This window comes from Oryx dammah, unplaced genomic scaffold (assembly GCF_014754425.2).
Source record: "Oryx dammah isolate SB20612 unplaced genomic scaffold, SCBI_Odam_1.1 HiC_scaffold_7, whole genome shotgun sequence".
In the NCBI taxonomy this organism is placed as follows: domain Eukaryota; kingdom Metazoa; phylum Chordata; class Mammalia; order Artiodactyla; family Bovidae; genus Oryx; species Oryx dammah.
In genome coordinates, this window is record NW_024070191.1 from 26,492,556 (window position 1) to 26,507,999 (window position 15,444).

At 41.0% G+C, this 15,444-nt stretch overlaps 1 protein-coding gene across 2 annotated transcripts in view; it reads left to right on the plus strand.

Annotated features, from left to right (window-relative positions):
• Positions 1–15,444, plus strand: part of NRG1 (neuregulin 1) — a 1,146,491-nt gene that overhangs the window by 215,563 nt on the left and 915,484 nt on the right. The gene's annotated exons all lie outside the window — the stretch shown is intronic.

Here is a 15,444-nt window from a genome sequence, read left to right on the forward strand (position 1 = left end):
CCATGGGATTCTCCAGGCAAGGATACGGGAGTGGGTTGCCATTTCCTCCTCCAGTGGATATTCTTGCACAGGGATCAAACCTGCATCTCCTATGTCTCCTGCATCGGCAAGTGGGTTCTTTGCCACTAGCACCACCTGGGAAGCCTTGATAGGTCATATGGTAACATCTTGATACCTGTGTTCACATATACTCATAGTTTGCACATACATTAGGATCAGAGGATTCAAAATAAAGTTCTCTTCCCATCCCTGTTTCTTAGCCATTGAATCCTCTCTCCAAAGGGAATGGTTATCGTTTGCTTTTGTATCTTTTCAGGTATTTTAAGTGTATCAAAATGTTCTCATTTTAAACAAATATGAGGATATCATTGTATATTGCTTTGCATCCTTTTTTTATTTTCCACTAAATATTTTATTTTGGAGATTTTCCAAACGAGTATACAGACGTTACTCTTAAAGCAAGTGCACAGAATTCCATTTACACATCAACCTTAGTCTATTTAATGGAATCCCTGTTGCTAGGCCATAGTGAACTGCCTTGCTTGTTTATAATTTCCGTGTTTGCAGATGCATCTGGAGAATAATCCCTAGAAATGAAAGTGTAAGATCAAATGGTGTGTGTGCATTTACAATTTGATAGTATTTTAAATTGCTCCTCATAGAGGCGACATGATTTTTTAATCCTCACTGGCAATCTATAAATATAATATTATCTCTGTGTCTTTATCAACACAATGTGTTATCAGACTGGTTGATCCTTGCCATTCTAAGTAAACAACAACAACAAAAACAAGTCTGTGTTGTCTTAATAAACATTTTTTTTCCTAGAATGAATTATATTTTATGTCCATTAAATTATTTGTCTTTTTCTAGGAAATGTGTTTGTATATTTTGTACATTTTCCATCTTTTTTTTTTTTTTTTTTTGGTTACTCGTTTTTATCTACTGGGTAAAATATATGTATCACAAACAGTGCAGATTTTTTTTTCAGTTTATTGTTTATCCTTTTAATTTGCTTTTGGTGGTATTTGCCATAGAGAAGTTTAAAATTTTATGCAGATAACTGTGTCAGTATTCTTAAAGTTTCTGGCTTTGTTGTAGTTTGAAAGATCCTTCTTATTCTGAGAAAAAACAATACTTATTTTAATCTATTTGGCATTTATCCCAAAGATGTAAAGTATGACTTAAATAAATTCTGTCTCCCAAATGACAGCTCAGTTGTCCCCAGATCACCTTCATCTTTCTCCATATATTTGAGATTCCACCTTTATCACATACCAAATTTCAGTTGGTATTTGAGACTGTATCTTACTTTGTAGTCCCATGAAATCTGCTTTTTTTCTGGTATTATTTATATTATTTTATATCTAAAATATATTTTAGTATATTGCAGGACTATTCTCATTACATTTCTTTTTCAGAGTGTTGCTCACCATTCTGAGTTACTTTTCCTTATAAAACTTAGACTTGGCTTGCCGATTTCCTAAACAAGTTCTATTGTTATTTTTATTAGGATCATGTTAAGATTGATGTAGAAATATCCAAGTGATGTTGGCTGTTTCTGTCCGGGAATATGGTATACCTTATGTTTTGTTTAAGGATTCTTTTGGAACCTCTGGCAGTGTTCTATGGTTTTCTCCAATGGATATGACACATTTATTTAGTTTATTCCCACATTATCCTTATTATGCCTTTGAAGTGGGTTCTTTGTATAAATGCAAGCTATTGACTTGTGTACATTAACTTTGGACTTTCTGTACTATCTGATTTTTGTAACATTTTAGCAATTGATTTTCTTATGTTTTCCAAGGTCCCAAGAATAAATCTATAGAAGGTGTTAATTTGATCTCTTTCTTTTCAATTTTTATGCCTGTACTTTCTTTCTCTGGCCTAATTGTATTCAATATTTCCTCCGGAACTAAACTGTAATAGAAAAATTGAGGCAATGTTTTGTTGTTCTTTATTTCACCTGGGAAAGGTTCAGACATCCCATTGAAATATGGTGCTGCCTTTTAGATTAAGATATAAATATTTTATTAAGTATTTTTTATCAAGAACCAATTTAAATTTTGGTAACTGCTGTTTCAACATCTATTTTTTTAATCTCCATAGGCTTATTAATATTCTATGTTAAATTAAGTACTTAAGGTTTATAATTAAGAAGACTTATTGTTTTTAAGTTTCAGTCATTCTCTGCTCATGCTTTGCTTACTGGTCCTTCCCAATTCTTGTCCTAAGTAAGAATCCCAGAGTTCCCTTCTGTGAATTCAGTGGTAATTACTTCTTTTTCCTGACTCAAAACAAATGTTCACATCCAGAGAGCAAAGTGTCAAATGATAAGAGCTGGAAATTCAGCCACAAAGAAATGAAACATTTTCCCTTTATTGCTGTTTTTGTGTATGTTTGTGCTTTATTTCCCCAAAGGAATGGATCATTATTCCTTGTGTTATGTGCTGTGTTATTATGCAATTCTCTAGTGATGGGGAAGGAGAATTATGTCTAGCCATATACAATTGTAAAACCCGCTGGGAGACAAGTGAAGAATATCCTTTTCTGTGCTCAAACTGGAAAGCCTTTTCCCTTTAGATTCTCTTATTTTTGAGCGAGATGTTTCAGGTCACAAAGTAGCCCACTCTCTCTCTTTGCAACTGTTTTGACCCAAATTGCATTTTATATTCCCAGTCAGTCACAAAATGGAAACAGAAAATGTATTTGAGGAAAGGCAAAAATATCACTGAGACATAGAAAGTGAAAGTGAAGTCGCTCAGTCGTGTCTGACTCTTTGCGACCCCATGGACTGTAGCCTATCAGGATTCTAGTCCATGGGATTTTCCAGGCGAGAGTGCTGGAGTGGATTGCCATTTCCTTCTCCAGGGGATCTTCCCAACCCAGGAATCGAACCCAGGTCTCCCGCATTGCAGGCAGAGCACACACGTTCAGTGTTCTCCTCAGCTCTAGTCATCTTCCCTTGCCTTGCTCAGGAATCTCATGAGTGAAGCATTATCCTGTGAAGTTGTAGGGATGGGATTTTTATCTCATAGCTCAGCTAGTAAAGAATCCACCTGCAATGCAGGAGACCCCGGTTCGATTCCTGGGTTGGGAAGATCCGCCAGAGAAGGGATTATGTAACGACTCCAGTATTCTTGGGCTTCCCTGGTGGCTCAGCTGGAGAAGAAGCTGCCTGCAATGTGGGAGACCTGGGTTCAATCCCTGGGTTTGGAAGATTCCCTGGAGGAGGGAAAGACTACCCACTCCAGTATTCTGGCCTGGAAAATTCCATGGACTGTACAGTCCCTGGGGTCTCAAAGAGTCAGATACGACTGAGTGACTTTCACCGAGAGGAGAGTAAGAAGCCTGATATTGGTCTCCAAGATGTGAGCAGACTCCCGAGGCCTGTGTGAGGAATGGTCTAGAAATTCAGAATTATTTTGGGGAGGGGCCCTCCTAAGCCAGATGTTCTGAGTGTCCCTGTAAAGCAGAGAAAATGAGCACACACTGTGTTCCTTGGAAAAGGACAAGCAACTGAACAAATGGAGCAGTAACCAATTTAAGAAAACATATGGGGCCTAAATTTAGTATCAAGGTGATGGGCAAATGACGCACTTGTTTGCAGTGGTCCCATTGCAGATGCGATGACAAAGCCAGCCAGTAAACTGTAGTCACAGAACCCAGCAGATACACGGATGGAGCTGGCCCACATGCAAGGGTTTCAATAAGGTAGACCATCTGTGAAGCGGGGAAAGGTCACATGGGATATTTTCTATCTTTCTGTTTTTCTTTTCATTCAGATAAAATGGAAACATTCACATTCCCTCCAAGGCAAGAAATATCAGCATATAAAAAATACAGTCTCTTTCCTCCCCAGCCAAGTCTGACTGCGTTCCACCCGAGCCTTGCCTTAGTCTCTTCATTTTCATCCCACTTAGTCAGTCCGTTCAGTCGCTCAGTCGTGTCCGACTCTTTGCGACCCCATGGACTGCAGCACGCCAGGCCTCCCTGTCCATCACCAACCGGAGTTCACCCAAACCCATGCCCATTGAGTCAGTGATGCCATCCAACCATCTCTTTCTCTGTCATCTCCTCCTCCTCCCACCTTCAATCTTTCCCAGCATCAGGGTCTTTTCAAATGAGTCAGCTCTTCACATCAGGTGGCCAGAGTATTGGAGTTTCAGCTTCAACATCAATCCTTCCAATGAATATTCAAGACTGACTTCCTTTTACACATCCACTTTGTAGCAAATAGTCAGTCTTACTCTGACCTCCCATCGGAGGGGATCCATTATCTTCTGCTCAAGAAGTTTGGTTTTTCCAGCCTCAGATGGACAAGCATGAGCGTGCACACACATACACACAGAGAGATATTCTCACTGACCCACTTTCCTTACTATGAGGATGGTTACGTATTTGCTGTCATTTGGACATCCTTCTCATTCAGTATCTTGGAGCCCCTGATGGGCTTGTATCTTTCTGCTAGGTGCTGGATAGGATACACACAAGAGAGGGGGAAGATACTACAGAGCCATTGTTGAGAAGCAGCTTCTCCTTTTCCACATAGTCATGTTTCTTTCAAGTGTGACATATGCTTTATGCTTATTTATTTGGGTTTAGCATTCATTAATTCACATTTGCATGTACATTAAGCAGAAATTTTACAATGCCTACTTGGTGTCGGGCATTGTGCTTGGTTACGGGCATTCACAGACAGATTAGAATCCCTTCCCTTGAAGAGTTTGCTGGTTATTAGATTTGCAGTACAATTTAACAGATGTTAGCATTTGCTTGCCTAGGATGTAGGAGAAGAAGGGGGCGACAGAGGATGAGATGGTTGGATGGCATCATTGACTCAGTGGACATAAGTTTGAGCAAACTCTGGGAGATAGTGAAGGACAGAGAAGCCTGGCGTGCTGCAGTCTGTGGGGTCACAAAAGGTCAGACATGACTGAATCAGTGAACAGCAAAAACAGCAACAGGATGTAGTTGGCTCTCAAAAGGAGAAATGCTCAATTCTATTGCTGAAGAAGTGATGATTAAACAGTTTTGAATGATGAGTGACTTGTTTGTTAGGAAGGTAAGAGTGGCAGGCAGACTTCTGGTCAGACACAGTAGATGCTTTGAAGACCATGGTACTTTGAAGGAACTTATGTAGCTTATGGTGGGTTGGTTCCTTTAGGAGCCCAGGGTAGAGGCATGGAGGGTACTCGGTCATGGAGGGTCTTTGCACACTGTTCTAAAGAATCTGGACTTGAACTTGTAGATAGGGAGAAGTCATGAAAACACTTTATACCACAGCAAGAATCTTTATCCTGTACATTTATCCTAGTGGATGTTTCTTTAGTATAATTTATTGTTTGTTGTCTTCCTCAATTGGACTGGGGGCTTCTTAAGGCCAGGAAACCTACCTTCCTGTCCATGGCACCTTGCTCACTATCTGAAACATAGGAGATGTTTGATGGAAATTTGCTTAATGCATCTGAATGATTAACTAAATGCATAGATATGCCTTTGATCTTATTGTTAGGACAAAATGTATGGGTGGCTTTTCCTCTTCTTTTTTTCCTGTTTGTTCAGTTCCTCTTTTTGCATTGTCAAGACAAGCTTTAATTACTAGTGGACAAGCAGCTGCCCTAGGTGACAATCCTACCAAATCTTAGGTTTCATAGAATGTTGAAGGCAATAAGAAATGGTCTCAGGAATTTTAAGACGCAAAAAAAGTTTGTGTTTTAAAATTTACTGTTGATGATGTGTATTAACATGGAGATGTAGCAAACTGTGAACATTTTTATTTCTAGATAAGCATTTAGTTTGGACATAGAAGGCTACCTCTGTTTTATCACCATTAAAAAAAAAAAATCACCCAACTTATATTGAATTTCTGTGAACCTTGCAGCCAGCATCTGTCCTATTAGTTTTCATGTACGGGAACAAGGTGGTACAATTACTCACCAGCAACAGACGTAGCAGTTTTATAAATCTAGTGTTGTCGTGGCTGGAAGGGCTGGGGTTGTGTTCTCTGTTGTCAGCGTTTTTCCGAAGTCCGCTGTGCAATGGGGGAGTCTGTTCTTTCAGCTCTGCGTCTGCACAGAAATCTGTAGTGACACTAACTGTCATGTGGCTTTACATCACTCCTGTGTCCAGATAATTAGATGAGAAATTGGTTGCTTTCTCTCTCTCTTTGCAGTGGCCTGCTTCTTCCATAGGCTGTGTCTTTTAAAGCCAGAATCTGGCCGCGCTTTGTTACTTGCAGAAGTGCACCCATGCCTGTGCTTTCTGCGGATGAGGCTGCTTAATCCTCTTCCATTTGATTTGATCCCCTCACAGAGCATCAAGGGAACAATAGTGTCATTGATGTGAGTCCAATTCAAATAACCCGATTGTGTATATGACGCTCATGACGGAAAAAATTTAAACCCTATCTTGCTGGTCTCCAGTTATTCCACCTTTTCCCCTTGATTGATGATCCTGTTGTGATCTTTTAGTTAAAAGGTTACAATTTTCATCATGAAGGGGAACCTCTCTTGTCACTTTGTATATGAATGAGCAGCCTTTGGAGGAGGTTTTCATTTTTATACCTTTTTTTTTTTTTTTTGCCCAGACCACACAGCATGTGGGATCACAGTTCCTCAACCAGGGATTGAACCTGCGGCCCCTGTATTGGAAGCACAGGGTCTTAATCACCAGGAAAGTCCCTGTTTTTGTTTTCTGTTTCTCATAAGCCATTGTCAGTGTGCTTTAGGTAATCTTTTGTTGAATGACCCAGCATCAGGGCTTCATACTCAATACCATATCAGAAATAATAAGTGTTGGTAACAACTGAGTTTTAGAGTGCTCATTGGCCAGGTGGGGCTTCTCTGCTGGCTCAGATGATGCAGAATCTGCCTACAATGCAGGACACATGGGTTCCGTCCCTGAGTGAGGAAGAACCCTAGAGAAGGGAATGGCTACCCACTCCAGTATTCTTGCCTGCAGAATCCCATGGACAGAGGAGCCTGGCGGACCACAATCCATGGGGTCACAAAGAGTCAGACATGACTGAGCAATTATCACTGGTCAGGTATTGTTCAGAGCTCCCCATCCACATGAGGTTGATACTGTTAGTACAGATAAGGCCATTCAAGGTAGAGAGAGATGAAGTCATTGGCTTAGTGTTACAGTACTGGAAAGTGGTAACCAGGTTCCCGGGTGGCGCTGGTGGTAAAGAACTTGCCTGCCAATGCAGGTAGACATAAGAGACCCAGGTTTGATCCCTAGGTCGGGAAGATCCTCTGGAGAAGAAAATGTCAGCCCACTCCAGTATTCTGTCCTGGAGAATCCCATGGATGGAGGAGCTTGGCGGGCTGCAGCCCATAGGGTTGCCCTGAGTCAGACACACCTAAAGTGACTTAGCATGCATGCATGCCACCAGGTTCTTACCTAGGCAGTCTGCCTCCAGCTAGATGGCAGGCTGTGCTCCCCTAGGACACGCTGCCCATGGGAGGAGTGAGAGCAGGTGGCTCTCTTGGTACTGTTTTCACACCTGCCCATCTCTGGAGCTCCTGGAACAGCATCATGGTGCAAGGCTCAGTCAGCATCTTGTCAGTGCAGAGTCTCCTTTCACCTCTGCACACGTTCCTGCTGGGCAGCTCTCTCTCCTCCCAGTCTGCTCTCTTTATTGCGTGATTCCCACCTCCAGTTTTGCCTCTTGGCATCAGCCCATGGAACTCAAGGGTAGATGACATGGTGGTATTTTCCTGCCAGGAAAAGGTATCCAAGAAGAAAGAAAAAGTTGAGTTCAACAGAAAAAGTATCCTCAAAGAGGGGTTTGGGAACTACGTTATCTGAGGTGATCTTACTTTACTTACACCATCACTAGTGTTCTGTAGCTACTTCGAGCTTCACTTGACTCATCTGTGAGGCGAAAATTGCTCAGTCGTGTCCGACTCTTTGTGACTCCATGGACTATACAGTCCACGAAATTCTCCAGGTCAGAATCCTGGAGTGGGTAGCCATTCCCTTCTCTAGGGGATCTTCCCAACCCAGGGATCGAACCCAGGTCTCCTGAATTGCAGGCGGATTCTTTACCAGCTGAGCCACCAGGGAAGCCTAAGAATACTGGAGATGGGTATCCTATCCCTTCTCCAGCAGATCTTCCTGACCTAGGAATTGAACCAGGGTCTCCTGAATTGCAGGTGGATTCTTTACCTGCTGAGCCACTAGGGAAGCCCAAGAATACTGGAGCAGGTAGCCTATCCCTTTCCCAGCATATCTTCTGGACCCAGGAATTGAACTGGAGTCTCCTGCATTGCAGGCAGATTCTTTACCAACTGAACCACCAGGGAATAGAGATAAAACCTACCTTCAAAAGACTGTTGCTTAGATTAAGTGACTGAATATTTTTTCAGAGTACTTCTGTAGGATCTGGAACATTCTGGGGGCCTGATGAGTGTATTTTTCCTTTTCCTCCACCAAAGTAGTTTCTGAGAAAAAAAAAAAGCTAAGAGTGAGTTTGGGGAGCCTAGAATAGCTTAAAAAGAGCAATGCTTCTATGAATTCTTCCCTTACCTCTTTCTCTCTAGAAATCTTTTCTTCTGGGGCCACTATTTTTATAGTTGAGTGAACTTATCACACTCATAGTATATTAAATGCAGTTCTGTCAATAGTCTCCAAGGTTCATACATTAGGAAAAATTCCTCCTATCAAGAGGTTCCTTTTTTTTATCTATTCTTCATTAACTTTCCCTGTGTGTAATTGAAGTGGATACTGTTTACATTTTAGGTTGTTTTCTAAGTGAGAGATGTTGTAATGTCCCTGCAGTTCAGTTCACCCTAACTGCTTGGGACTTCAGTGGTTGATTAAGTGTTTCTTGACCTTGAAGTTTAGGAGTCGGTTTTTAAGAGCAGTTACAGTCTGATTTTCAAGGAGGGAGAAAATGCTCTATTGAATAGTCCCAGATCAACAGAGGTGAATAAAGATCATGGATTTAGGAGATCTGTATTTTTCCTTTTGCCAAGAAAGTCACTTTGCTCCTAATTAGCAAGTTAGGGTTTCTTTAATTGCAGTCTGACCAAAGATTTTTGGGGGTCCATCGGGGTAAGTCACCATATGTTGCATTCAAATTAATACATTTGAGATCCCTTCCTTCCTGCAGCTGAAAAAGGTAAAGACTTGCAACAGTATCCATTTAATTTATTTTCTGTTTACAAGACCTTATTGTACCATGTCATCTATAGAACAGAGTTCAAAATAAGAAAGATCATTCTTGGGTCTCATGCTAATGAGTTTTCTTCCCCTGATGGATCCAAAGAGCTTTCTTGTGCTTACATCCATGACATAGAGTTCCAAAAGCCATCCTCATGTCAAGGCTTAACTGTGGGGTTTGAACCCCAGGCAGGTATAGGCAGGGTGGCCAAGCTCGAAGTTCATTTCTATTGCATTATAAGCAGGGTGTTCTAAAGCAGGTCAGTACTAAAGTTATCTTACATTTGGTTTCTGTGTACAGTGATACAGAGCAAGCAGAGGAAGTCAGCGAGGATGCTGTTTGACTCCTTGTGTATTATATTGTGCATCCTGAGGCTTAATTGACAAAATGATGAATTCCCTTAAATCTGCATTCAGGCTGGATACCACAGGCAGTTCATTACTAGTGTCTTCCTCAGTATGTACATTTATGTAATATTGTGATGGTAGAGGTTTATAGTAAACATTTTGTAACTTGAACTTCAGCAAATATTTGTTAATGCCTAATGGGTGCAAAGCATTATGGTAGATGTTACTTTGGGTTCCAAAGAGGATGTCAGATTGTGGTTTTGGATGAAGAAGTTTGCAAGATAATAGAAAAATCTTGTTTGCAAATAACTGTAACATAATGTGGAATGGGCCATCATAAGTGAAATGCATATAATGCTGGGAGTTCTGATGGAATTAACTCTTTATTTCCTTGTATTCATTCTTATTTACTTCTCCCTGAAAATAAGTAAATTAAGGCTCACTAGTGGTAAAGAGGGGCTTCCCTGGTGGTACTAGTAGTAAAGAACCCGTCTGCCAATGCCACAGATTAAAAGATGCAGATTTGATCCCTGGGTTAGGAAGATCCCCTGAAGGAGGGCATGGCAATCCACTTCAGGATTCTTGCCTGGAAAATCCCATGGACAGAGGAGCCTGGTGGGCTACAGTCCATAGGGTTGCAAAAAGTTGGACACAACTGAAGCAATTTAACACATATACACACACCCTCACACAGTGATAAAGAACTCAACTGCCAGTGCAAGAGACACAGGAGATGAGGGTTCAATCAGTGGGTTTGGAAGACCCCCCTGGAGCAGGGCATGGCAGCCCACTCCAGGATTCTTGCCTGGAGAATCCACAGACAGAGGAGCTTGGCAGGCTACAGTCCATGGGGTCGCAAAGAGTCGGACATGACTGAGTCTGACACACACACTTACTTACTGTGATAATTATTTCATGATGTATGTAAGTCAAATCATTATGCTGTATACCTTAACCTTGGGTGGTATTCTAGAGCAATTATATCTCAATAAAGCTGAAGGGAAAAGAAAGATATCAGGAGGGCATATCGAAGCTATTTTCAGGAGAGAAGAATTACTTCATTTCAAGCAGCATATTCTAACTTTACCAGAAGTACCCCTGATAAAACCCTGTCATTCTTGGTCCCCAGGCTAGAGCAGTGGCTGTCCACTAGGCAAATGTCAAATAGTATTTTATCTTTTCCTCCTGCTTCATACTAGAAAGCACAGTGAGCTTCCTTTTCTTTCTAACATTCTGTCCCAAAGGGAGTGCAAGCTCCACCTAATCCCTGAGAGTCTCAGGTTGACCCATCCTTGACGTTCTCATCACAGGTGACAAGGGGTTATTTGTCCATCACACTTAAGCTGTGCTTTAATAAATGCATTACTGGAGTGGAGGATTCTGAATTCCCTGTTCAGTAACACTTTGCTGTGTTTTCCTGCAGATAATTCGATGGTTTTGACATCTTTCTCCATCTCTGGATCCGAAATGGACCTCTCTGTGACATATTTGTGTTTTTAATTCATTGTCTCTGAGAAATGTGGCAGAGGGAAATTTTGGTTGAATCTGTTGTCTAAAAAGATGAGAAAATAATACAGTGTCATTAAGCTACAATCATCTAATAGAGATCTGAACACAGAATTTTTCAAACTTTCTGCTCTGCCTGTGTGACTTTTTCTTCCCCAGATTGTTACTGTTTAGTCCGTCAGTTGTGTCTGACTCCTAGCAACCCCATGGTCTGCAGCACACTAGGCTTCCCTGTCCATCACCAACTCCCAGACTTGCTAAATTCATGTCCATTGAGTCAGTGATGTCATCCAGCCATCTCATCCTCTGTCATCCTCTTCTCCTGCCTTCTATCTTTCCCAGCCTTAGGGTCTTTTCCACTGAGTTGGCTCTCGGCATCAGGTTACCAGAGTATTGGAGCTTCAGCTTCATCAGTCCTTCCGATGAATATTAAGGCTGGATTTCCTTTCGCATTGACTGGTTTTTATTCAGCCTTATTTCCTCATGTTCACTGAATTTAGTCCCTGCTGATCCCTCTCTTTTAACTTGTCTTCCATGTGTCATGCCCCCCCTCCACTGTTAAGGGAAAACCAGAGGCTGACAGTAATTAAAACAGTAAAAATAGATTTTACAGACTATTGCAATATGGAAAAGAGACCTCCATTTAAAACCAGGCTTGGTTCTGAGAACAGCTTGAGAAAGTAGGGATTTTTCAGCCAAGGAGCAGGATAGGGCTCAGTCATTGGTTGGAAATTCACTAAGAAGGAGCTTCCTGGATAGCTCAGTTGGTAAAGAATCTGCCTGCAATGCAGGAGAGCCTGGTTCGATTCCTGGGTTGGGAAGATCTCCTGGAGAAGAGAAAGGCTACCATTCCAGTATTCTGGCTTGGAGAATTCCATGGACTGTATAGTCCATGGGGTCACAAAGAATAGAACACCACTGAGTGACTTGCACTTTCACTTCACTAAGAAGCATCTGGGGCCAGGGAAGAAGCTGGTTAAACAAAAGCCAACAGAATTTTTGCTCAGGGCATGCAAGGGTGATCAGCTACCAGGGATGGGGATTTGGGGTAAGGAGTTTGATAAGTGACGATACGAAGATCACTTTAAAATGAGGTAGCAAGATTCTTGCTACAACTGGCGATGCTGGCAGGACGAGGCTGAGGTCTGAAGTTCTTAGAGGAGCTTGAGTAAAGTTTGATCAAGGAGGGTGTTTTGTCGCCATTCATGTGCCTTCTGGCTTCTCTTCCTTCTTTGCCAGGACCCCCCATCCCCCACCCAGGGCTTTATTCCAGTGCTGCTTCCTCAGTCGTTGCTGGACTGATATCCAGGCATCTGTTCCCTAATTATTTCGCTCTGCCCCTTGGTGAGCAACCTTCCTCCCAGCTTCCTTGCCAAAAAGGTTTTTAAAGAGAGTATGTACTCATTGTCACTTTTTAAATTTTCTTGTTTTCTACTGGCTGTTTTCCATCGTGCACGGCTCAGTATCTGCTCATCTTACTCAACTGCAATGATTTTCTGAGGGATCAACATGAAACTCATCGTCAAAAAAATTGATCATTACTTCTCATTTTCCATAGTATTTGCTGTTGCGGACACCTGTCCCTCCAAGTTTCTCCCCTCTTGCTTCCATGATGTGCTAATAATGGTGGTGGTGGTGTTCTCAGTGCTGTGGGATACCTGAGTGAGAAATGGAGTGTTTCAGAGATGAAGTGATTCGGTCTGTTTCATGGAGAGGTGGACCAGAAAGTGTGGTTCAAGTACTCAGGGTGACTAAGCCCGATGCTTTATCATGTATGTTGAAAAACGACAAAGGAAATGCCAAAACCTTCAATCCACACTGCTAATTAAAAGCTAATTTTCTCTTTTTTGCCTGCTAAAGGATTTTAATCGTGTGTGATGGTGTCTTGGGAGCAGTCTTCCTAGCAGAAGGAAATAGTTCACTGTCTGTCTTTGGGATAATAGTTTTCCATATTCTGTGGTTATTAGTGAAAAATGGACACCGTTTCTTAGAAGGATTGTGTGAGTATTCTGTGATGTGTGTTCATTGAAAGACAATGTACCCTGAACTGTTTGAAATTTATTTAAAATAATATTTCCGTTGTATTCTTTCTATTATTTGGATAGAATCAAAAGCATGAACTTGAGAAGTAGAAAGACTGATGCTTTATCATTAGCGTTGTTTTATTTGAAAAGCAAATTGCAAAATGCAAAGAGAAGGCCTGTATTAAGCTGTCATTAATTTTGGGTCTGCTGTGCCAAGCACCAAGTGTCTATGATGCTATGTTGAAAGCAACTAAGCCACACTTAACATTCATTTCATTATTTGTTGTGCCTCCTGGGTCCATCAAAATTTTGATCTCCCCAGAAAAGCCTGAGGTTCCGTCCTTTTCTTGCAAAGGTTCTTTTCATCACAGTGCAATCTACATCAAATGGTTACTTTACCTGCCATATCTGAAGCATCTTCACAAACCATTGGTCTCTTGGAAGGGGCATATAATTAACATAGGAAATACTTTCAGTTACCAAATATATTTACTATGATGATAGCTTAAATAATATTTTTTTAAACAATTGCTTTATTGCAAATGCTTTCTGTATAACCCACAGAGAATACAACAGCCACCATTTCAGAAGGTGAAGAATATCTGCCTAGTGAGGGCTCAGAGCTGGACAAAAGTTGGCTTGTTAATCTACTGTATTTTCTACTATTAAACCAAAACGGTACCCTGAGGTGGTCTGAACGTTTTTGGGTCCTTGTTTCCTCTTTGAGCAAATGAAAATATGACTTATCTTTCATGTGACCTTTTATAACATCTCTTTGGCTTTGCAGAGTCAGATGGAACCTGGGACTTGGAACTTGAACTCCACTGCACCTGTTCCTCCTTGGCCATTTCCCCTATGGTGGGTGGTTGTGTGCCTCCATTTGGACAGTCAGCCTGCTTAGTTCTTTCCCAGATCAGCACATAGAAATAACACCCTCTCTAGCAAAACTGTGCCTTGGAAAGCATAGTATCCAGCTTGCCTTTTAGGGATATTTGCAAGATGTGAATAGCCATGTTCTGGCAGGGAAATTAATAAAATAGAGTGGGCCCTGGTTTGTTTGCTATGGAAAGAACTTTGGATAAGAGGGGGCTTTGATAGGCAGGGCTGTGAAGAAAAGAGTGCAGAGTTGCAGGCATTCCCGTTTGCTTTGTGATGTAGGCTCAAAATAGATACCATTATGACTCATCTATGTTAAGTTCCATAAATGCAGCTGTGACAATGCCAGGATGCAGGTTCGAGTTGAAGGCATGCACAGCAATGCTCATACTGTGGAAACACTTCTAGTGCTGAAGACATAGAATGATTTAGACTAGAAGAACACTGTTGTGCAGCCATAGAGTTCTGTGGAGCAGAATTAGATCAAGGAAAGGTTTTGTGGTGGGCATTTGATCATGAAAATATAAATCATTGCTGTGAGTGATTGCTATGAATCAGCTTTCAGACCTATTAGAGATGTCATTTAACCAGGTAACATATGCCCATTATTTTTTATCATGAAAAGCATTTGCCATATGTTCAATAGGTATTGGAAATTGTGACTAGCAGGCGTGCTGCACAATAATAATCATAATCACAGTAATAATACCTTCAGCTTCGATGTTTCTTTCCCTAAAAAGGAAAAATGATTATTCAGTGTATTTAAATAATGTAAATGACCAGTCTGGGAAATTTAAAGCAAAGATAGCTTTCAATAGCCAAAGTTGTTCTTTCTTCCTTCCTTCATTCAGATAATTATTTGAGTTCCATTTTACTCCACCTACATTCAACAAATGAGATTTCAATTCACTGGAATGCTTATGTTCTTATATACTTGTGCCTGCCCCTCAAAATGTTACGAAAACACTTTCACGTGGTATCTCACTTGACTTTCATAACTATTTGGAGTAGGTCGGTGAGAAACACTGTTTCCTGTTTGCTATTTAGAAAACTGAGATTCAGAGGCTATTTCTGCTACACCAAAGTCAGAAATTTGTTGAATTTTTCGCTGATAAAGCGAAGAACTTTAGTGATAGTAAGATGACCATTCTGAAATACTAACAGTATTATGTATGCATCATTGTCAATATCATTCTGTTGAGAAACCTATTGTGTCTAGAGATCAAGGCAGGAAGAGCAAGACACAGATTGACCAAATGAAAGCTATGCTGCTTAAAGAATACATAAAATCATGCACTGGATTTAGAACACATCTATCCTCTTTAGCCTGATACCTCAGTGTTGAGTAGATCACAACAACCGTTTTAAAGGAAGATCAGTGCTTCTCTATTCAAATGAAGCATCCTGTGGGTATGACACAGATATTTTGCATAATTAATGCCATGTCCTCTCTATACTGACAAGGAAATGTAGATATTCAGTAGTGGAGGTAGTGTGCAAAATTGATGAGCTACTT